The 20,230-nt window shown below is 47.2% G+C and overlaps 1 protein-coding gene across 1 annotated transcript in view; it reads left to right on the top strand.

Moving 5' to 3' along the window:
• Nucleotides 1–20,230, top strand: part of SEPTIN9 (septin 9) — a 134,559-nt gene that overhangs the window by 4,021 nt on the left and 110,308 nt on the right. The window lies entirely within an intron of this gene.

Below are 20,230 nucleotides of genomic sequence, written 5' to 3'. Positions count from 1 at the left end.
CTGGATGTGTGGTGCCTGTGGCGAGGGCCTCAGTATGTCTCTGGCACAGCCAGTCCTCTGGAAACACCGAGACTGAATCTTTTTCAGGCTCATTCTGCGCAGTGCGGTTCCCTCAATGGCTTTTAACCTCACTATCACAAAGCTTGCTGGCTGGGACAGAGATGACCTAGTGTTTGCAGAGCCACGTTCTCTCCTGAACTGGACCCCATCTCCTGTCATCTAACTGGCACTGTGTCTAAGCCATGATAAAATGAACAGAGTTGTTCAGACTGATGTGATATTTGAAGTTCAGTGGCCAAACAGCAGTATCAAGGACAAAGCATTCATTTGATTTAGTTTGACATTTTGGACAGAAATACAAAACAGTCTGTTTTGAAATGTATGAAAATTAAAAAGCCATTTTTTGCAGCTCAAACTCACAGCCAGCTCTTACTCCCCAAAACCTTCCAACAAGAGATCATTAAAACAAAACTGATTATTGTACTGAGGATTTGCAATCAATCACAAGGAGCTGGATCCTCAGTCTGTGGCTGTTCAAACTGACTGCTCAAAACCTGAATTCAGTGCAAGCAATGAATGATCCCACCAGCTCAGATGAACGAACTGTCCTTTTGCCCCACTTCTACCCATTATCTCTGTGTGAAACAGCTCTGCCTGTGCCTGATGTGCCAAAGCACTTTGCAGTAAACTTCATAAACCGGTAAACAAACTGGTTTATGAAGGGAACAGCAACCACTGGCATGGCTGTGCAGTGCTTGAGCAAATACAAGGTGTAATAAGGAAATGCATCAACCTTCAGGAAGGCTTCCGTAGAAGAGCAGGAGTGGAAAAACCCACTGCGGCCAGAAATGCCAGGGTTTCTGTTCCATCCTGTGTCCTCACTGCTTGGTGGGACAGAGCTACCACTGAAACCACAGGTGGAGGAGCCAGCATGCTGCTTATTTGGCTTGCGTTTGCTTTTATGAGAGACACACATTTGTGTGCTGGGTTGCTGCTGTTCTGCTTACAGCTGGCTCCTACCTCTCACCTTGCTCAGAGGATGCCATTTCTTCTCTTTAGCTGCCACCCATCCGTGCCTTCTCCCCCTTACAGGTCTCTGCTCGCAGAGCTGTGAAACCTGGCCTGGGCTCCTTTCATTTCCAAGCAGTGGCAGAGCAGGGTGGAAGCATCAGTAAAGTCAGTGTGAGTGTGGGGGATGTAAAGGGGAAGGAAAAGGGTGAGGAAAGAGTTTTGGATCCCAGGAGGAGAGGGGCTGGCAGGGCCATCATGGGGTGAGCTGCCCCAGAAACACCGGTCCCTTGCCTGAGGCTGTGGAAGTTTTTCATGACATGGTTTTGTGTTGGCATTGTGTTACCTCATGTTACTGAAATAGCAGGAAGGAAAATAACAAGGAGTACAAAATGAACTTGTTCATCCAAGAATAGCACAAAGCTGGTGCATAGAAAAGGGCTTTGTGTCTGATTTTCAGGATGCTGAAAGCAATGCAGGTTGGTCAGCTGTGTGGATGATCTGCATCATTCAGATCCATGTGAAAGCTGGAAGCTGGTTGATACCAAATGTCCATGGCCCCAACCTTTCTTTAAGGCCCAAAGGAAAGAGAGAACAAATGTGACGCAGTTCCTGCATGGTGAACACTTGCTCACTATTTTGGCCAGCCACATCTCACTCTAGTCCGTGCCAGTAAATAGCAGTCATGGTGCCTGTTCATATTCACACATTCTGTCTGGTTGGGTATCTTTCACAACCTTCTTCACTTGCTTTGTTTTGCCTTTTACCACATCATGCTGTTGCCTGCTCCGTCCCTGCCTGAGTCACTCCTCAATTGCTGCATGCAAGGCTGGACATAGCCTTTGGCATTCCCACTGACTGCTGCCCCCAGGGTTCTTTTTGAGCTATAGCAACATTTAGAGATGCCCAGAGAGAGTGGTACCATTGTCTGGAGTGCTGCGGAGGGGAAAAGTAGAAATGTCCTTCCCGTCCTCCTGAATTCCTGGACGAGTGGCGTGTGATGGGCAGCAGAGGCAAAAGCTGTATGAGCAGGGCAGTGTCACAGAGCATCCTCCCAAGCCAGCACCATGGCCAAGAGGCAGCATTGCACAGGTCTGTACTGTGTGGTCAACAGTTAAAATCCTTTATCAATTCTTTTGATTACTATTAAAATGAAAAAGTTGTATGCTTTGGAGAATTTGATTTCTCATGTGCCTGTCCTCCCTCATGGTACTAAAGCCTGTGGTTTTCCTTTATTGCCACAAATTGTTGGAGTCTCTGTTGGACAAAAGCACCCTGATCCTCAGACAGACTCTTCTCAGCTCCCTTAAGGGTCTCAGAGTCTGTTTCTCTGGCTTAGCGGCTATCAAGAGCTGTTGATGGCATCGGTCCTGTCCGACTTACTTCTCTGCTTCCTTGCTGCAAAGAATGAGGTGGGATCGTGAGATTTCTAATCAAAAAGCACAACTGTTACATTTTACTACCATGATGACAGAATATATTCCCCTAAATGTCAACAGAATCTGCTGTCACATGTTTCTGATGGCTCGTGATGATTGATGTGATGTTGTAATGAAAAGATTCTCCTGTAGCAGGTTCTCCTATATCAGCACCACACTGTGCTGGGCTGGCAGGATCAGTGTGATGGGTTTGGTTGGGTGCTCCACCATAGGCAGATTTGGCTGGCATGTACAGACAGTGGTAGAGCTTTGGTTCAGGTAGCACAATGTCCCAACATCTGTTAGGAAATAGTTTGGAGAAGCAAGGGAATCCAGCATATGGAGAAAGCCAAATAAGAAACCACAACATGCAGACATATGCAGAAATAACAAAAAGCCATGTGTGGCCCAACGGGGTGATTATCTGCTTCCCTGAAACATCAATCATCTTCCCATCCCCACCTGGGGTGAGCAAGGAGAAATGGGGCCATGTGGAATGGGGAGATGTTGCTGCAGAGAATACCTCCCTGTGTGCTCACTGCTTGCAGGGAAATCCCTCCCAAGAGCAGTGCTGCTGGTCAGATAGCAAGTGGGGTGCTTTGTGTGAGGCTAACCTGTCCCATCTTGGACAGATGTTGTGGGGTTTGCAGCATAAGGTGGGATCCAAACCCAGGGCAAAGCCTGTGTGACTTTGTATCGCAGTGATTTGGGAAGATTTAACCTGTCAGATGGATGTGTAAAGTGTCTGCTTCCTTTTTGTAAGCTCTCTGGTGCCATGCAGGACGGGGTGGGATCCACCAGTCCCTAGGCTTGGTGTTCACTGGCCACACCAGTGTCTTTAACAACAAACCAGGGAGCTTCTCTTCCTCCCCAGTCCTGGTGTCCTCTGGAAGAGCAGCCATGCTTGTGTAGCCATCATTCCCTATGGAAATCACATGCCACAACCAGTGGTGTCATGAGAGAAATGCAGCACTGTCACTGGTGAGTCAGCCTGTTCCCACACTGGCCTGCAATGACTTACCAGTGACGAGGGCAGCAAATATCATCCTTTAAAGGGTTTATGTTTCAGAGGGGGAGGTCACAGCTGCCTGGGAAACTGCTTTATTCTGCGTTTATTCATCACTCAGGTGATGGCACAGGCTTGCGAAGGCCTTTCTTGTAGCTGCTGTGAGATGGGGCATTTGGTCCATCACTGTAGAAGTCTGAAAAGGCTTTGTGTTGTAAGACAGCTTCCACTGTCACGTGGACAAAACAGCCTCTCATGGGGCTCAGAGAGATTCAGACATCTCTAGGGCAGAGCCCAGCATCAGGGTGGGATGGCACCAGGAGGACAGGAAAGGAAAGTTTTTGCCCAGTGCCTCTACATTTGTTAAAACATCTGGCCATGCTGGGCAAAAGGGGTTTCTTGTGCAGTTCTTGCTCAAGCACTCAAGCTCTAGCCCTGCAGCAGTCTGAAGCACAATATAAGTTACTCCATGACCCGAACTTTTAATTTTAGGTAGGGCTGGCTCAAATCTGATGCCCAGAGTATGTAACTGTCCCCTCCATTTCCCTCAAACATCAAGCTGCCTTCTAGGCTCCCAGGTCAAGCAGATGGCGGTTAAGCTGGAGGGGTGATAGCAAGCTGGAACTAGCAGCAGAAGGGATTTTCTATTTTTCTTCCCTTTGTCCATGCCAGATGAGTATTATTTGCAGGAAACACTTTGTGCAGCTCAGAGATTTGTTTAGAGAAGGAGTGTAGGGGAGGAGACAGCTAAAGACATAATGGAAATTAAAAAGGCTACAGTAACGTTCAACAAAGTCTGTAATTTCCTGGTGTGGGAGTACTGCTATTCTGGGGACCAAGGGAATAACGGCCCCAGTTCCCAAGGGAGAGAGTGCTCACTGAGGGATGATCTGCAGAGGAACCAGCTCCTTTTGGGAAAAGCTCAGCACGCAGCAGTTCTCCCTGAGGCCTAGCAGGGCTGAACCCAAAGCAACTGCTGGGGGCACAGAGGGACTCTGACACTCGGGTGCTCCCTCAGCTTGTCTGGAGTCACGTCCCTTTGCAGCCTTCATGGGGATCCCGGGGAAGCTTTGAGTGCACATACATGGGGAGCAAGTTGGAGTCCTGATCCTTGTGAGCAGCCCCTAGGTGCAAGTTTGCTTTGGTTTGATGCTACCAAGAGAAATAAGGATTGCCTGTAGCTTTATATAATAGACATTAGAAACAAAGCAAGATGCCCTCAGCGGTTACTGCTGAGAGCTGCTGCTGAATGACTCAATGGCTGAGTTGTAAGTGCCTGGACATGTAGGAATAAAAGTTGCCGAGAAGAATAACAGATCTTAGTGTGTTACAAGTCAGGACAAAGGACTTGCACATAATAGACCATGGGAGGTGGCAGGGGGTTTGCTCAGGTGAGTTTAAGGCTGGTGGAAGGCTGTGTTAAGGAAGCTGGAGGCTTTGTTTTGCCTGCAAGAAAGGTACAGCCCTGGGCTGCAGAAGAGCAAGTGTCACTCACTGGCTCAGCTGGTGGGGAGCTCCCATCCTGCCACTGTTTGTGACTGGCAGTGTCACCCACCAGCACTCTACACATGCTTTGCTCTCCTAAGACTCAGTTTCCATCTTCCTTCCAAGCTGACTTTTAATTAATTTTTAAACTTAAAATCAATATATATATATTTAATCAGTAGGAATGAGGATGAGATGTAGTTCATTGCCTACATATAATTTAATTTGAAGCATTGAAAGTTGTTGCAAGTCCAATCCTGAAATGCCATAATCCTCCTCATCCTCTGGTTTGTCCTGGGGAAGGTTTTTGACCTTGCTGATTTTCCGTGTTTGAGTTGTAAAAGGAGTCACATAACTGTATTGCTTTTATCTAAGGTCAATTTTTGGGAGCACCAGGAAATCCTTAAATTCAGACCTTTATTATGTGCACTTGCAAGCCCTGTCTGCTGCATGAAGGTATTTTTCCCCTCTGGTGTCCTGCCCTCACGTGTTTTAGAGCATGTTTTATCAAACTGGGCATTATACTGAGAAATTGGAGTGTGAGATGTGCCCAAGCTATATTAAACCCCCCATATCCTACTACGGGATTTCAAATGCCTCAAAATACTTTTTGTTAGCAGATAGCTTATGACTCTCAGAGCTGCTGAGTGTTTTCTGAACAGCCCAGACTTACACAGCCTGAAGGACCAACATTACTGTAGCTAATTGCCTTCAATGTTAATTGTCCTTCAGCTCCATCTGCATCTGTAAATGCTTTCCCAAATTGCTGTCCTGACAAGTGAGATGCTTCAGTTGGAGAGTCCCACATCTGAGCATGGAAAGGTTGTCAGTGCTGTGGGATGTTGGGGGATGTCATGGCTTGGGTGGTCCCTCCCGTCCCGCTTGGCAGCTGCAGCACATGGCTGTGATTTATTTCCTGGTGTGGGTTTTTGTCAGATAAACCCCCCAACAGTGATGTGAAATAATCCGACAGCTGATTCCTGCAGTTAATGTTTGGAGCAATGAGTTAATATTGGGGAGGATGAGCTCAGCCCTGGCAAGTTTGATCCATCTGTAGAGGTTTCAAACCTGCTCTTCTCCATGTGCTTCTTCACGGATCAGCCACTCTCTAGGAAATCAGTGTCAGACAGCAGTGTTTTAAATGAATGTCAGGCTTTTCAGGCAGTGTATTGTGGGGAGAGGGAAAGAGTACATCTGTGGCTGCATTGGGGTTTTTTTGTGTTTGGCTTTGCTAAGTTTAAGATCATCATGGGAAACATAAGAGCCCTGTGCTTGAGCCATGGTGGAGAGGGAAGAGTAAAAAGTCGTTTCGTAATATGTGTCTGGATTCATGTTCAGATCTTACTGAGTCTTTTATGTCCTGTGATTCATAAATGTAAGTATGGGAGCCCCTGGGAATTGACATAAGTCAGAAAAGGCTCCAGTGTCTATGTACTGGGTGCTGATTATTGCAGGCATCTGCATTAAACCATTTTATAGACTGCTCCTGTTCCTTGATTGACAGTTTGTGGGCTGCTGTTGGCAGAGTTTGTAACACAGAAGGAGGGTTAGTGGCTCTGGACACTGGGAAGCAAGGAGCTGGAATACTGGTCCAGGGCATAGTCACACAGACACTGGCTAGGAGCAAAGTCCTGGGTAAAAATAAACAGTGTTCTCATTCCCAGCTCTGTGGAGATACTTCTGTATCCAAAGCCCCTCCATCTGATGGGCAGACTGGTACCAAGATGAGTAGCTGGGGTCAGAAGTGTTTGCCACAGGTCAGGTGTACACAGGAGTGTGGGTCAGTGGGTGGGAAAGCAGAAGCTGTGCTAGCAGAGCACGTACACTGGTGGAGATTGGTGGGGAAGACCAATACAGCAAAGTGGAAAGGAGTGAGCAACGGCTGGGCCTGGAAGGGCAGGAGAGGAAGATGCAGACCCAGCACACGGCACAGTCCACAGTGCCCCTGCGCTCTGGGATGGAGCAGAGACTCAAGGAAGGAAGCAACTTTGCTGGTGAAATGAGTGTGTTTCCTCCTCAGTCACCACAGGAGATACTTTGAGCATTTCTGCAGCTGTCTCCCAACAGGCACTGAAGGTGGAGAAGATGAGGGCGGGAGGTGAACCAGGTTCCACATGGTTCTGGGCTACAGCTCTGAGGGAGAAAGAGCAGAAAACATCAAATCTTGTAAGGATGCAAGAGAAAACATCCAGACAGGAAACAATTTCTTCAGAGAGTTATGCGCTAGGATGAATTAGAATAGCCAGAAGTTGTCCTGGGACATACTGGGAGGGATGCTGTGGTTGCCTCTGGGAAGGTAAGAGCTATACAAGTAACCTCTGAATTGTTTTACAATTGCATTTCCTCGTTCTAAATGTTGTTATGAACAGTCTGATGAGGTAATGTGAGTTCTTGTGCTTACAGAAAGAAATTTCTATTGATAATTTCCACTCTGTGAACACTTCCCAGTGAGGCTGCATATCTGCATAGGAATTCATCTCTCCCGTGAGTAGAACAGGAGCTATGAACAGTTTGTAGCCTTGTCTTCAGAGCTTCCTTGTATAGTCACAGCACAGATAGAGGGCGCGGGTCTCTCTTTGAACTTGTCAGATAGACCCCAGGCCTCTGCATGTGGGACTGGTGTCTTTGCCAGCATTCCTTCACTTCTGTGAAGTTTCAACTCTACTCATCTGGACAGCAGAAATGACAACCCCAGGGAAAAACCACACTGGTGTCTTAGGTCAGGATCATTCTGAATGAGAAGCGGCATATCCTTTTTAAATCTACATGGTTTGTAGACACAAAAGGTGTCACAGGATGGAGAACAGTGGGTTAGGAAAGGAGATGTGGTGTTAAAAATACTGATCTCATGCTCAGTATGGCACTAAACTGTCACTGCATATGGAGAGGAGGCTGCTCAGATACACAGCCCATGAGCTGTGGCTTTTCTCCTTCCTCCTCCCCACTGACTGTGGGCTGCCGGAGCTGCCCAAATAGGCACTGGAGCAGCAACTTTACCCAGGACTGTTCCATGCTCTCCTGCTTTCCATCTGGAAATGACCTTGTATAAAACATCTAGGAGAGCACGACGCTTGCCAGGGTGGGTTTGTTTGAGTTTCTCTCTAAGCAAATCCATGGCTGTCACGTGGAGCTGGAGCAGGTGCCGTGCAGCACCTTGCTCAGTTCCAAGGTACTCAGATTCAAGGCAAAATCGTGGCTCATTAACAGCGCCTGGAGGATCTCCTGTTAACCTGTTGAGTGGAGGGTGTCTGGGAATTTCCACAAGGCTCTGCTGCTCCCTCAGCACTCACAGGCCTGCAGGGATGGAGCAGGCTGAAGCAGTCAGCCTTGCTGATCTGATGGGAGCAGGCTGCTAGCTGCAAGACTGGCCATGCATGGTCAGGCTTCCCTGCTTTTTCATCTAGCCAAGCTGTCCTGCCTTCTGATGCAGGAGGGAAACTTACGGGCATGGGAGAACCCAGATAGACAAACTGGTTGAGTGTTAAGTGAACTCTTGAACCAGGGCTGCTCTGCCTGGCACCTGGTGGCTTTTCCCATTGAGGATCTACTGCACAGGTTTGCAAAGGGAACAGCTATAATCCTTGTCTTCTACAAGGTGAACTTCTCCTGGGGCTGAGCCTGTAATGATGCGGGCTCTCCTATATACCCAGATCTGACAGTCTGCCTTCCACAACTCAGTGTGCAGTCAGCTCCATCCCACCTCCCTGCAAGCCCCTGCCTGGAGTACTTGTCACCCTAAGCTATTTCTGTAGCTGATATATCCCTTCTGGGATACCAATCTTCTTTAGGAGCCACTAACCTGAGGGAGTCCAGTGAGTAGATTAGACCTTTGCACACTGGTCTTTGTTGAGTCACACTGCATCCTATTCAGGGATTTCGTTTGTTTGTTGTCCATTTCCAGTGTATGAGGATTAATTTGAATTCTAATATTCTCTAACATAGTAGCATTTCATCCCCACTTCGGATCATCTTCATCTTTTATAAGCTCAGTGTTTCCCATTTCTGATGGGTAATGAAAGATGTATCCTTAGGTCAAAACACAGCTGGGAGATCAGGCTTTGGATTAAAAACTGCTCTGGCATAGTCCCTCAGAACATCCTGGAAGTATCCAAGCCCTGTTGCCTATGGATTATGGGCAAAACAAGACTCTAAACCAAGTAGAGACCTCTGCTTTGGGGGCTTAACAGCCTCCTCTGCTTTTCAAATCATGTAACCATAATCTTTGCAAGATTAAACACGGTTTCAGCTGTGGTTTTTCTTTATTTAATTTCACTTTCTTATGGAATAAACTGATGGTGACAGATGCACAAGGGCTCTGCAGGGCAGTGCTTTGTTCACACACAGGAAACTTGGGGCACAAGGGGTGATGATTCCCTCTGGAGAGGGATGTGGTTGTTTCTTACCCTCTCCTGGATCATGGCTCTACCTGGCAGTGGCCTTGCTCTGTGCTTGTATCACCCAGGCAGAGCCCTGTAGAGGGGCTTGGAACTCCTCCAGGGGATGTCCCTTGTGAATGAACATGGTCTTTTCACCTGTACTCCCAAAGCCCTCCCAAGTGTCCATGGGGAATTAATTCTCTGTGAAAGACACGTATGCTTGTACCACTTTATTGCTGAGGAAACTGAGCTGCAGAGGAACAGGCTGGTTCATTGGTTTGTGTACCCAGGTTGGGGCATAATCAGCTATCCTGACTCCTGCTCCTTGTGTAACGACCCTGCAGATGATCAGAGTGCTTTCTATTCCTGTGTCTGCAGTCTTTCAGACATGAAAGCTAGGAGAGAGCTAATATCCCTATTACAGAGGACTGAGGCCTGGAAAAAAACAAGATAGGATTGAATGTTGCCTAAGTTGAGCCGTCTAAAAGCCTCTCTGAGTCAGAGCTGGTCCCTGCAGCCTCTCTCCAGCCACGGGCTGTCAGATGAATCACCCTATCTTCCACCTCCATCTCAGGATGGAGGTGACTCACTGGCTACAGAGCCTGTCTCCTCTGTTGACTGTGGAGAGTGTCTGGGGCTCTTATGCAGATGTTTAACACACTAATGCTCAGGTGGGTGCTGCCCAGGCTCCCAGGTATCTGTGGTGGAGCAAGGAGTCAAACCCAGGTCCCTGGAGCCCTCTGGTTATGATCCCAAGTAGTAGGCATTGTTGCCACACGGACACCAAAGCACGTGGCCACCAGCTTGTAGCAGCAGTGCAGTGAGTTACTGCTTGGTGTAACAGCAGGTTTCCAAAGAAGCGGCAGCATCCCTCCATGCAGCTGGGGCTGCTTCCTCTGATCTGCTTGAGACACAGCTGGTTGAGGAACAGGCACCATTTCAGATCTGATGTGTCAGAAGTGGTAAATGCATTTAGTCTGTACTGGTGAACATTTTTCTCTGGCTCCAAAACTGCTCACAAAAGAGGTGCTTTCATGGAGAGGAAGAGGGGTGCCAGCAGGAAGCTTGCTGAGACAACACAGAAACATTTTCTACCCATGATCTCAGCTTCTGGAGATAAGGCTGGAATTCTGACACCCCCCGGAGCATCCTCCCTTGGCCCCTTGTCGATCCCACAGCTCAGGCCAGGGGAGGGAGGTACCCGCACAGGCGATGCTCCCACAGAGGATACAAAGGGTCAGGACAGGTTTGGGCTAGAGGAACATGGCAGTGCCATGGATCCCCTCCGGACAAGAGGTGTTGGATTCCTCTGACTGCAAGAGATACCATTTGGGAAAGGTCAGCTTGTGTAATGAACTCTCGTGATGGTAGAGAAGTCGTAAGAAGTGGCTTGAGTGTCCAGACAAAGACCTTTCAGGCTTGTCTGACAGCGGCCCTGGTGTGTGTTGTAGTGGGTCAACCACTATGGCTCATTACTTATGGCATAAGGTTTAAGACCATGTTGCGAATCCTCTCTTGTGCTGCTGCTTATAACAGTTCAAGGTCTTGGTGGCACTGGGGTTGGTGCATGGAGATTTGGGTTACGTAGTAGTTGCAGGCTGAGCTATCCAAGGAGAATCTACCCCAACACAAAGCAGATCCCAGCCCTGTGCCTACCCATGTATTTGTTACACAAGTGGCAGCAGTTGCCTCTGTTGTTGTGAGGATTTTCATAGCAGAGGCTGAAGATTTGTATCATTGGGGTGAGTGACTCAAGGCAGGGTTCTGGATTGTGCCCAGATCTCCGCTGCCCAGCTCCATTACACCGAGCATGCCATGTTCCACGTACAATGCTGCCTTTCAGCCAGACCCACAAAATAGGCTTTGTGTCTCCCTGTGTGAGCCCTGTTTCAAGAGAGAAAAGCTCCCTTAGAGGCTGCAGGCAGTGCTCCATGGCTTGAAATGGTTTTCACCTGTGCCAGGAGTGATTTCACTCTGCTCTTTGCCAGGGCTGAGCTCTTTGGTGGTGCCAGGTGTTTCACCTTCCCCTTGCTGGCAGCTGCAGAAACCCATTAGAGGAACAAGTTGCACTGGGACCACTTGGTACCTGGGGAGAGGAATGTGTTATCATGGAGTTGTATCAAGTAGAGGTGGTTCCTATACATGGGGTTTATTTAAATGAACTTATTGTTAGTTTTCCTGCTGCCTCTCTGTAGACCTGACTGTTGAAGAGCATGGCTTGTCAGAAAGGTAGGTGTTGGTCTAGAGTTATTTAGTCCCTTACAAAGATTTGAAAGGGTAAGCCAATAAGATTTTGACACTTATGTATTGATTCTACATCTTGGTTTTAAATTAATTTAGTGCTTTTGTGCTGAGTACCTTTCTCCTCTTATGTGCAGAGGCAGAACACAGCAGGCATATTTTGTTGATGTATTCCTAGTTCTCCATCAAATGCATTTGAATGTTTCATATGAAAGAGACTGGGAGAGGGTGAGCTCAGGTGAAATTTAATCTCAGTATTAACTGCTGACCCCTCACAGATTACAGCCTTCAGGAACTCCTGTAACTGACTTCAGGACTGTTGTTCCTCTTTCTGTGGGTGTCTGAGTTGGAGATGGAAGAGAGAATGGTAATTGCAGCATCTCTTTAGATAGAGATGGAGTTATACTGCAGTTTGTAAAGGCCTTTTGCAAACTTTATTGTACACTGATCTGCAACATTAGGCACTCAACTGTGTCCTAAACACTGGCTCAAGTTCTATTCCAATTTCTCTGCTGCAGCCACTATTAAATATAATTGTAAGATACAAGTGAAAACATTCAAAGAATGTTACTAGCTTCTGAAACTGGATTGCCTTGGCTACTTCTGAGGTAGACTTAATAGGAGAAACCCTTCAATTGTGTGGGTCCAGGGCTTTCTTGTAGTCTAAGATTGCAACTTCCCTTCTTTCCTGATGGTTAAGAACAGTGGACATTATCTCAGTAATCTATACATAGTGCCTGAATCATTCTTTACAGCACAGCTAAAATGTAAAAACATTAAATAAAATATCCCCCCTACTCCTATAAGCAAGGGAAGTGTTTGACACCTCATTTTACTGGCAGAGAAAAGGATATGTGGAGGAGGAAAGTTACGTGCAGCGAGTCATGGTAGAGCCGTGATGGTGACTGAGGTGTTCCTGAGTCCTCTGCCTGCAGATGCCTTTGCCCCCACAGCTGAGTTGCTCCTCCCTGACCATCCACCTCAGCATCTTCCTAGGGCAGGTTGGCTTCCAATAAGCAGCGAATCAAGATGTGATTGGAGTTGGGGTTAAAGATTAATGTTAGAATGTGAATGCTTGATGTCCTGAGGGAGCAGCTGCAGTTCTGAGCTTAAATTTTTTTGTGTAGGGCTGCCCTTGGGGCTGGTTTCTGACCTGCAGCTTTGATCTTGGGCTTTCTGGCTTTCAGGCAATTCTGCGTTACATCAGAGTATCGCAAGGGTTGTACCAAGTGGCTCACTGTTGTATGAACATGGGATTGTAAAGTGTGTGTGTTTATGCTGCTGTTACACTAGAGGTGCTTGGGTGAAAGGGCCCCAGGTAGCGTTTGTAGCCCAAAGTACATTTGTGTGGATGTTTGATGCAGTGAGAAATGTGATCATCATCTGCTGGAGGTTAATGTTTTTGCAAGATTACCTGTTCTCAATCAAGTGTCCAGACAGCTGGTAAATCTTGACTCTGTCTGTTTGTCTAGGTTTCTGGCTAGGGAGGAAATGGGATTTAGTGATTGTGGTCCCTTGGCTGCTTCTTTACCTGTCTCTGTTTCCTTCATCTGGATGTTACATGGCTGCAGTGGAGCATCTTCTGTACTGCATGGTGGAAAAGGCGCTTTGTCACAAGACTGGAGTGAGACTTTGATTTGAATGTTAGTATGTGAGTAAAACGCCTGGCTGAGTTTTTCCTTTTGCTGTATCTTCAGAGTCAGACACCGGTCTCAAAACCAAAGGCTACCCCTTATCTCCTCCAGCTGTGAATGAAGAGTTGCTCACTAAGGCTGGGGAGTCCAAACTGGCCAGGTTTGACTGCTCTGGCTGTCCTGTCAGCTACAGACCAAGCAGCCCAGTGGGTCACCCAGGCTCAGGAGAACCCTTAACCTCTGCCCTTTGTCGTCTGCAGCCCTCTGGCTAGTGAGCTGCTGCTTCTTTGTTCTCAGCTTTTCCCCTTTATACACCCCCAACCCTCTCTGGGAAAAATCAACATTTGCCTTTCAGAGCCTGGCAAACAGAAGGGGTCTGTATTACATCCTGATGGCAGCCCCAGGCTTGCAGAGCTCCAATGATAAATCCAGTAATGTTTGTTGCAGGGGGACCCTCTGAAATACAAGATTGGGAGTTCTGTGTGTCTGAAACAAGAGCAGGGAAGCAGCAAACAGTCATGGAGCGAATGCTGTGGCTGGAAAATAGAATGTGGATTGCATTGTGGTTACAAGAAGGTGGCAAGAAATTGATTTAAACATTTCAGGGAGGATGATTGAATTGTTTTACAGATTGCTGGTTAGTGTGCTGAAGCTGTGCACTGTGTCAGGGTGAAGCAGAGAGCCAGATGCTGGGCTGGGAGTTTTGCACCAGGAGTTCTCCTGTGTGGTCAGAGCCAGAGTATTACTGGCCCACGCAGAGCAGGGAGGAGAGCTGTGGGGTGGTTTGGGAGTATTTGATCGATATGGAAATAGTACACTGCAGTTTCAGAATTCATTTCCCCTCCTTCAAACCTGACAGAGGTTTTCTCCAACTAATCCATGGTCATTGCCTGAGGAAGTTTGGTGTACTCCTAAGTCTGGATGCTGGAAATATTTGGGGCTTTTTGGAAGGCAAAGGATGAGCAGTGCTCATTTGTTTTGTTCTTTGTTTCCATAGTGCTCTGCATGCTAAGCCTTATCCCTTGTCCATTCAGGCTCCTGAGGGTTCTTGTGCTATTAATGTTAATCAGTAACTAACACATTGCTAGCTTGCTGAAGCCCTTGTGGCAGCTGGTTAATGTAAGAGTTTGATTGTTTCCTTCTTTGAGCAAGGCTACAGCTTGGATGAGTTCAGGCACCTTCCCCCCTTCCCATCTCTGCTGGAGAGCTGCAGGTTCTGCAAATCCAAGCTGCTCTTGCAAGGGCTTTGTGAGCTCTGTGCCATATTACTGCAAAACACTCCTCATTTTGGGAAGATACCATGAGGACACAGTTGTAGTTCTTCGTATTCTTACTTCTCTCTTGAATTTCAAAGGCTGAGGAATGTGAGCAGTGAGGAGTGTGATGAAGACAGGTTAAATTTAGAGGGACAAGACCTCTTTGGAAATGTGCTTGGCTTCAACAGTGAACCGGAAGTGATTTTAGACGTGCCAGTCATTACCAAGTCCATTCCCAATCAGTATAGCTTCACAAGAACAGCTTTCTGTTCCTTTACAAACCCTTTTCCCTCCCTCCTGCTGTAAAAGAATCACATAAACCAGCAAGACTGACAAGACATACAAAAGACCCATTTTTTCAGTCCCTTCCAGTTTTTGTGGATACTTGCATTAGAAATACACAGTTACACAAGTCATTGATGTGTCAGCATGGTGATGTGGCATTCCTTTTGCTGCCCGGCCACATTACTGAAAGGCTCTCACCAAAAAGCTCCCAGCTGATGACTAACATGCTTTTTCCTATGAAAAACTGCTTGTGCTAATTTATTTTGTTGCGCTTTCATGGTTGTCCAGCATATCTCTGGATGATTATCAGCTGCAAGGGATTTGTGGGAAGTAAAGACCAGATGAGCACGAAGGGCAGTGAAATGATCTTGTTATTGCTATCAAGCATCTGAGGATTGAGTTTGCTCACCTCAGAACAAATGCACGAGGAACAGGCTGGGTCTCTGTGCTGTTTAAAGGCCATTTTAACTATTGAGCAACTTGCCAAAGCACTTGGGGTCACTCCAATGTTTTAATCTTGACATTGACATTGAATGTTTCTGAAAAGCCAAGACTTTGTTCAAGCACCAGCTTGAATTCATGGTGACTGGATAAAAACGTGTGGTGTGGATTTTGCAGGTCAGTCCAAGCAATTCTCTGGCCTTGAGATCTAAGGATGAGATAACTGATTTCCTGAGGATTGCTGCAGTTTGAGTTAAAGTCTTGAAGGAAAGCCTGAACTTGAGCCAAGGTTAAGGTGCTGTGTCCCCTGTCATCTTCTACAGCCATGTGCAAGACTGGTCCTTCTACATAACTCTCCCCTTTGCTGTGGCCAGGAGCTCTGGGAAGGCCACTGCTGGGTTTGGGGAAGCCTTTCTAACACTGGAAAAATTGAGGCTTAATTCTTTCTGCCTCTTATCATTAGGACAAGTTTTTGGAGCATTTTTTTAGTGTTTGGCACCTGAAAGAAGTGTAACATTGTGGTAGGAATATATTCATCTTGCTAATGTCAATTTTCCTGTGGTTTCCTTGAGGGTTATCTGTAATCCACGCTTGGGCTGGGTTCTTTCTACGTGTGAACTCATGGCTCTACTTGTGTCAGTAGTGCTATGCTGATTAGCAGTGTTGTCTGGCCCCAGCCTGATGATACCCAGCTTCCACATGAGGGAAATGGTTGCTGGTGGTTTAGGTTGTATGGTCTATACCTATAGAGCTTCAACCTAGACACATGCAGCTTGTTGGTGCACCCGTGTGGTGGCAGCTGCGTTGGAGGAGGTAATGGTCTGCTCCTGAGCCCGTAATCAGCGCACCTTGGGAACAGCATCCCTCCATTCCATCAGCATCCTACACCCCAGGAGAGGGTGCTTTGTAAGGAATCCTATTGCTTAGAATCTGGAAAAGTGTTTTTCATTCTTCAGTGCATGTTTCTGATTAGTGCTGGAAATGAACATGAATATTTTCCCCATATTTCTTTTGAGTTTATTGTTGCAAGTGGATTTCAAGTTAATGGAAGTGAAGTAGTAATTGTGTGGTTCTTTGGATTTGGGCTTGAAGTGATAGATATTCTCATTCCTTTGCTACTCTGCAGACAGATGTCTCTCCCTTGCAGAACTCTGCTCTACCAGACCCCCTCTGCCCTCACTGTGACACCCACAGCTTCCTGTGCAGGGCTCTGCCTCTGAAGGTGATGTCCTATGCAAGCATTAAAGCTTTACAGCTCAGTCTCCAGCAGCTGGGTTGTGCAGTGTGGATCAAACCATGTCTGAGTTATTCTCCTTCTGTTAATAGCTCCAGGGCTCGGTACTGATGAGGTCTTCTCCAGCTTTTTATCTAAGGAGGTTTTAGAGCTTGTCTATGTGAAGCAGGATGAAATACAGGGGCTGGTGAAGGCAATCTCCTGTCCACTGACTGGATAATACCTGGGAAGTAGATAAAAAGAGACCGATTTCACACGCTCTGTGGTCCTGAGGGTGTTGCAATGAAGATGTACATCCTAAAAGGGAGTGTGAAACTGCCCCAGCAGTCTGCACTGGTCCCTGCGCCGGCTCTGCATCCGCTGCGGGGCAAACAAAGTGATAACCTTGCTGCCATCTTCTAGCCTCCCTGCTTGCGACAGCAGGATGGCTTGAGGGGATGGCAAAGGGCAGGCTGGATTAGAGGAGATGGGGCTGTGCCTCTGCACAGCGCACAGGCTGGTGCCGATCCTGCCCTGGACTGGATCAACTGTAAATGTCAGCCTTTGCTTTAAAAACTGCCAGTGCTGTGTAAGTGCTGTAGACACCTCTGAAGTGTTGCTCTGTTGAGGGTTCTCCCACCACCTCAGTGACACAGCTGAAGTCTAGGGGTGGCTCATGACTAAGCCTGGACCTGTACACCCAGGAGACTGCTCTGGGAAACTGGGAGTGCAGAAATCTCCACAGGAGGAAACTGGTCTTGATCGGAGACATCTCCGGTGCTGTCTGGACACCCTGCCACGTTTGTGCTGGGTGAAGAAGAAAGCTGCATTTTCTGACCTCAGACCCACTAGCAAATACATTTAACAGAAGCAAGGGTCATCATGCTGGCTGCTCAGCTGAGCTGGTGCCGCTTTGCTGACTCCAGCCCAGCGAGGGATGTCTCCCGCTAGTTTTGGCTCGTCCCTTTCCAACAAGACTTTGGTTTGATTTGGGTTCTTTTGTTCGTTTGGATTTTGTTTTTACTGGACTGTGTAGAGAGAGCAAGTTCCTGGGTTACATCCTCCATTGTTTGTCTTCACCCTGTGGTTTCTATTGATAATGGAAATTGCTCATTTGTTCTTTTGATATTTACATCATGTGAGTGTAGCTGCCTGGCTTACTTACTGCGAGAAGGGAATAAATCTCAAGTGGCCTGTCTCGTTGTTAGCTGCATCCATACAAAGTTTGGGGTATATCACGTGAGAACTGATGTGTTTTAGAGAATGTACATGTTGACTGCATTGGAGGTGAACATCTCTGGCAGTTCCTTTCAGAGCTCTAGGGAAAAGTCACTCTGTAGCAAGGACAGTTTCTCCAGACAGGCTGGATTCAATCTCCCTCTTCACCAGGGTAAGTACCTATAAGATGCTTGTGTTTCCATACTAGGTGCTTTACATCCATGGGGTGCTTTATCAGCAGCTGCAAGAAGCATGAAATGGTAGAATGTTTGTCTCAAAAGAAGGCAGGAGTGGTCTGACAGTGAGCCTGGCAGGAATCTTGCTTACACTGACACAACCCACTTGGAGCAATTCTTAGCTTCTTGTATGGGAGAGCCCAGAGAAGCCCAGTGTCCTTTGCTGCTGCTGCCTTTCTGCTGTGCCATTTAGTCCCAGCCTATGGATCTGGAGGGAATTAGCTGTTGATTATAAAATGAGAAAAACCGTTGCTCAGCCAGTGAGCCAAGGTGAGGCTGAGCTCTGGGAATGTTCTAACTCCATCCTGCTGCAGCACATCCGCCGAGATGAATGAACTGTTCTTGGACTGACCAATTTTAACTATTCGACTCTTCCATTTTAGAGGCATTCTGCTGGGGACATGGGGAAGCATTCCTCATTTCAGCTAAATAAAGCATATTTCATTATGTTCCTTAGTCCTGTGCGCTACAATAAATTTATAGCATGGCTTGAGGGCATTTGAACTGCGTTAAGAGGGAAGACTCATAGACACTGTGTCTGGGACTGAAGCCTTTGATTTTCCTTTCACAGCTCAAAGCCGGGGCTCAGCCTGCTGCTTCCATGCTATAAATAGAGGTAACCCCAGAGCACGCTCAGCACGCTGATGCTCTCTATCCTGCCCGCAGTGCTGCCTCTCTGGCAGGGTGTTCAGAACAGCATATTTTTAGCAGTCGTTTTCTCCTTTTTTTTTTCTTTTTTCTCTTTTCTCTTCCTCATCCCCCCTTTTCTTTTGCCCTCCTCATTTTTTTTTCCTTTTCCTTCCTTTTTTTTCCCCTTCCTTTTTCCTCTTTTTACAGATCTTCTCTTGTCTTGCTATGCTGCCAGCTTTCTCTGCTGTTCATCTGCTTTCCAGGATTGTGTATGGCTCCTCCCTTATTGGAGGGGCAGTGGGACACCACACATAGCAAGTTTGGCTTGGAATCTGTAGCGCTCCCTCCTCTTCCTAGATTGAAGCAGTGCTATGTAAAACTCTGTGGAGCAGAGGAAATACCCCTTTTCAGTCTTGCTGTTTTAATCCCTTTGCTTATTGTCCAGCAGATCTGATAGAGCAGGGTAGAAATCCTGACTATACACCAGCAAGAAGCAGCAGATGGAGGGGAAAAAATAATAGAGAAAAAAATGTCAGGGATTGGGTTTAATAGAAAAAATAATACATTTAAAATTTATAATGCTGGTTATAGTGCCAGCCCCTGGAAACTTCAGCCCTTCTCTCGCTGTCAGTAATGGAAACTGCGTGCTGAGTGATGTGTGCAGCAGCACTCTGCCCTGTTGCAATGCAGACAAAGCTCTGGAGAGCACAGGCTGGGTGCTCACGCGTGTGTGCGGGCAGTCCCACCTCTACTTCTGACCCTTCGGCTGTGGGACGCTTTGAGGGGCAGAGCTGAGCTGGGTGATGGCTCTGCATGGTGCTTGCCAGGGGTTCTCCTTTTGCTGCCTCAGGCAGCACCGCTGCTTTCCTGGGCCAGCCCTGTGGTTCAGCCACATGATGTGGTAGGCACTGAGGTTTTTTATGTTAGAAAAGGAAAGGGAGAGAGAGAATGAACCTACATATAAATATATGTAAGCAAAAGGTTCCGAGCATGAGATGCTTTTTCCATGTTGAGTTGCCAGGCAGCTCTTTCCTTCCCTTCCTCCAGCCCAGGGCTCATTGGTATGAAACATTTCCTGCCTTTTTTCTTGCATGATGCACTCTTCCAGCTGACAGGGTTTGTGAGGCTGTGGCTGTGTTACAAATCACAGTTTAGGGGTGTCCTACAACTTAAATTGGTGCTGCTATAATCCCTGTGGCTCCATTCTGGAGCTTGACAGCTGCAGCATTTGATTGGAGATGATGGACACCATCCTGGAGTTGTTGTTCCTCTAGCAAGACCCACAGAGACCGAGGAGGTGCTGGACCTTTTAGGAATCCCTGTATCAGGATATCCTAGCTTTTGGGGTAGTTTCAGAGTATAACATCCCACAGGAGGTGCTTCACTGCATTCATTTGTGTCACCTTTTATTGTGCCGAGAGAAACTGAGGCAGTAGTCGACATGTGGTTTCTGTGCATGGCTAGGGTTTAACCAAAGGCTTGCTAAGTTGAAGTTTGGTTCTTGCTGAGATTTTTCAGCATCCCTGGGAAAGGAATGTTGTGGCAGTCGCCACGTTACAAAGAGGCAGCTGGAATGGCAGGGAAGTTAAATGAGTTGCTGATGGATTAGAATGCTGCTGTAGCAGGAGGTCCCACTGGCTTGCCTGGAGTCTGGGAGGCAGGCAGGGAGTTACTGACTCCTTTCTGAACTGAGTATGGGAATGGAGCAGACAGGTGTGTCTGGGGTTTGTCTTTCAATGTAATGTACGATGTAGGGTACCTTAAGACGTCCACATATCTTCCT

Source organism: Lathamus discolor, chromosome 13 (genome assembly GCF_037157495.1).
Source record: "Lathamus discolor isolate bLatDis1 chromosome 13, bLatDis1.hap1, whole genome shotgun sequence".
Taxonomy (NCBI): Eukaryota; Metazoa; Chordata; class Aves; order Psittaciformes; family Psittacidae; genus Lathamus; species Lathamus discolor.
This window is presented reverse-complemented; position numbering and strand designations above follow the sequence as displayed.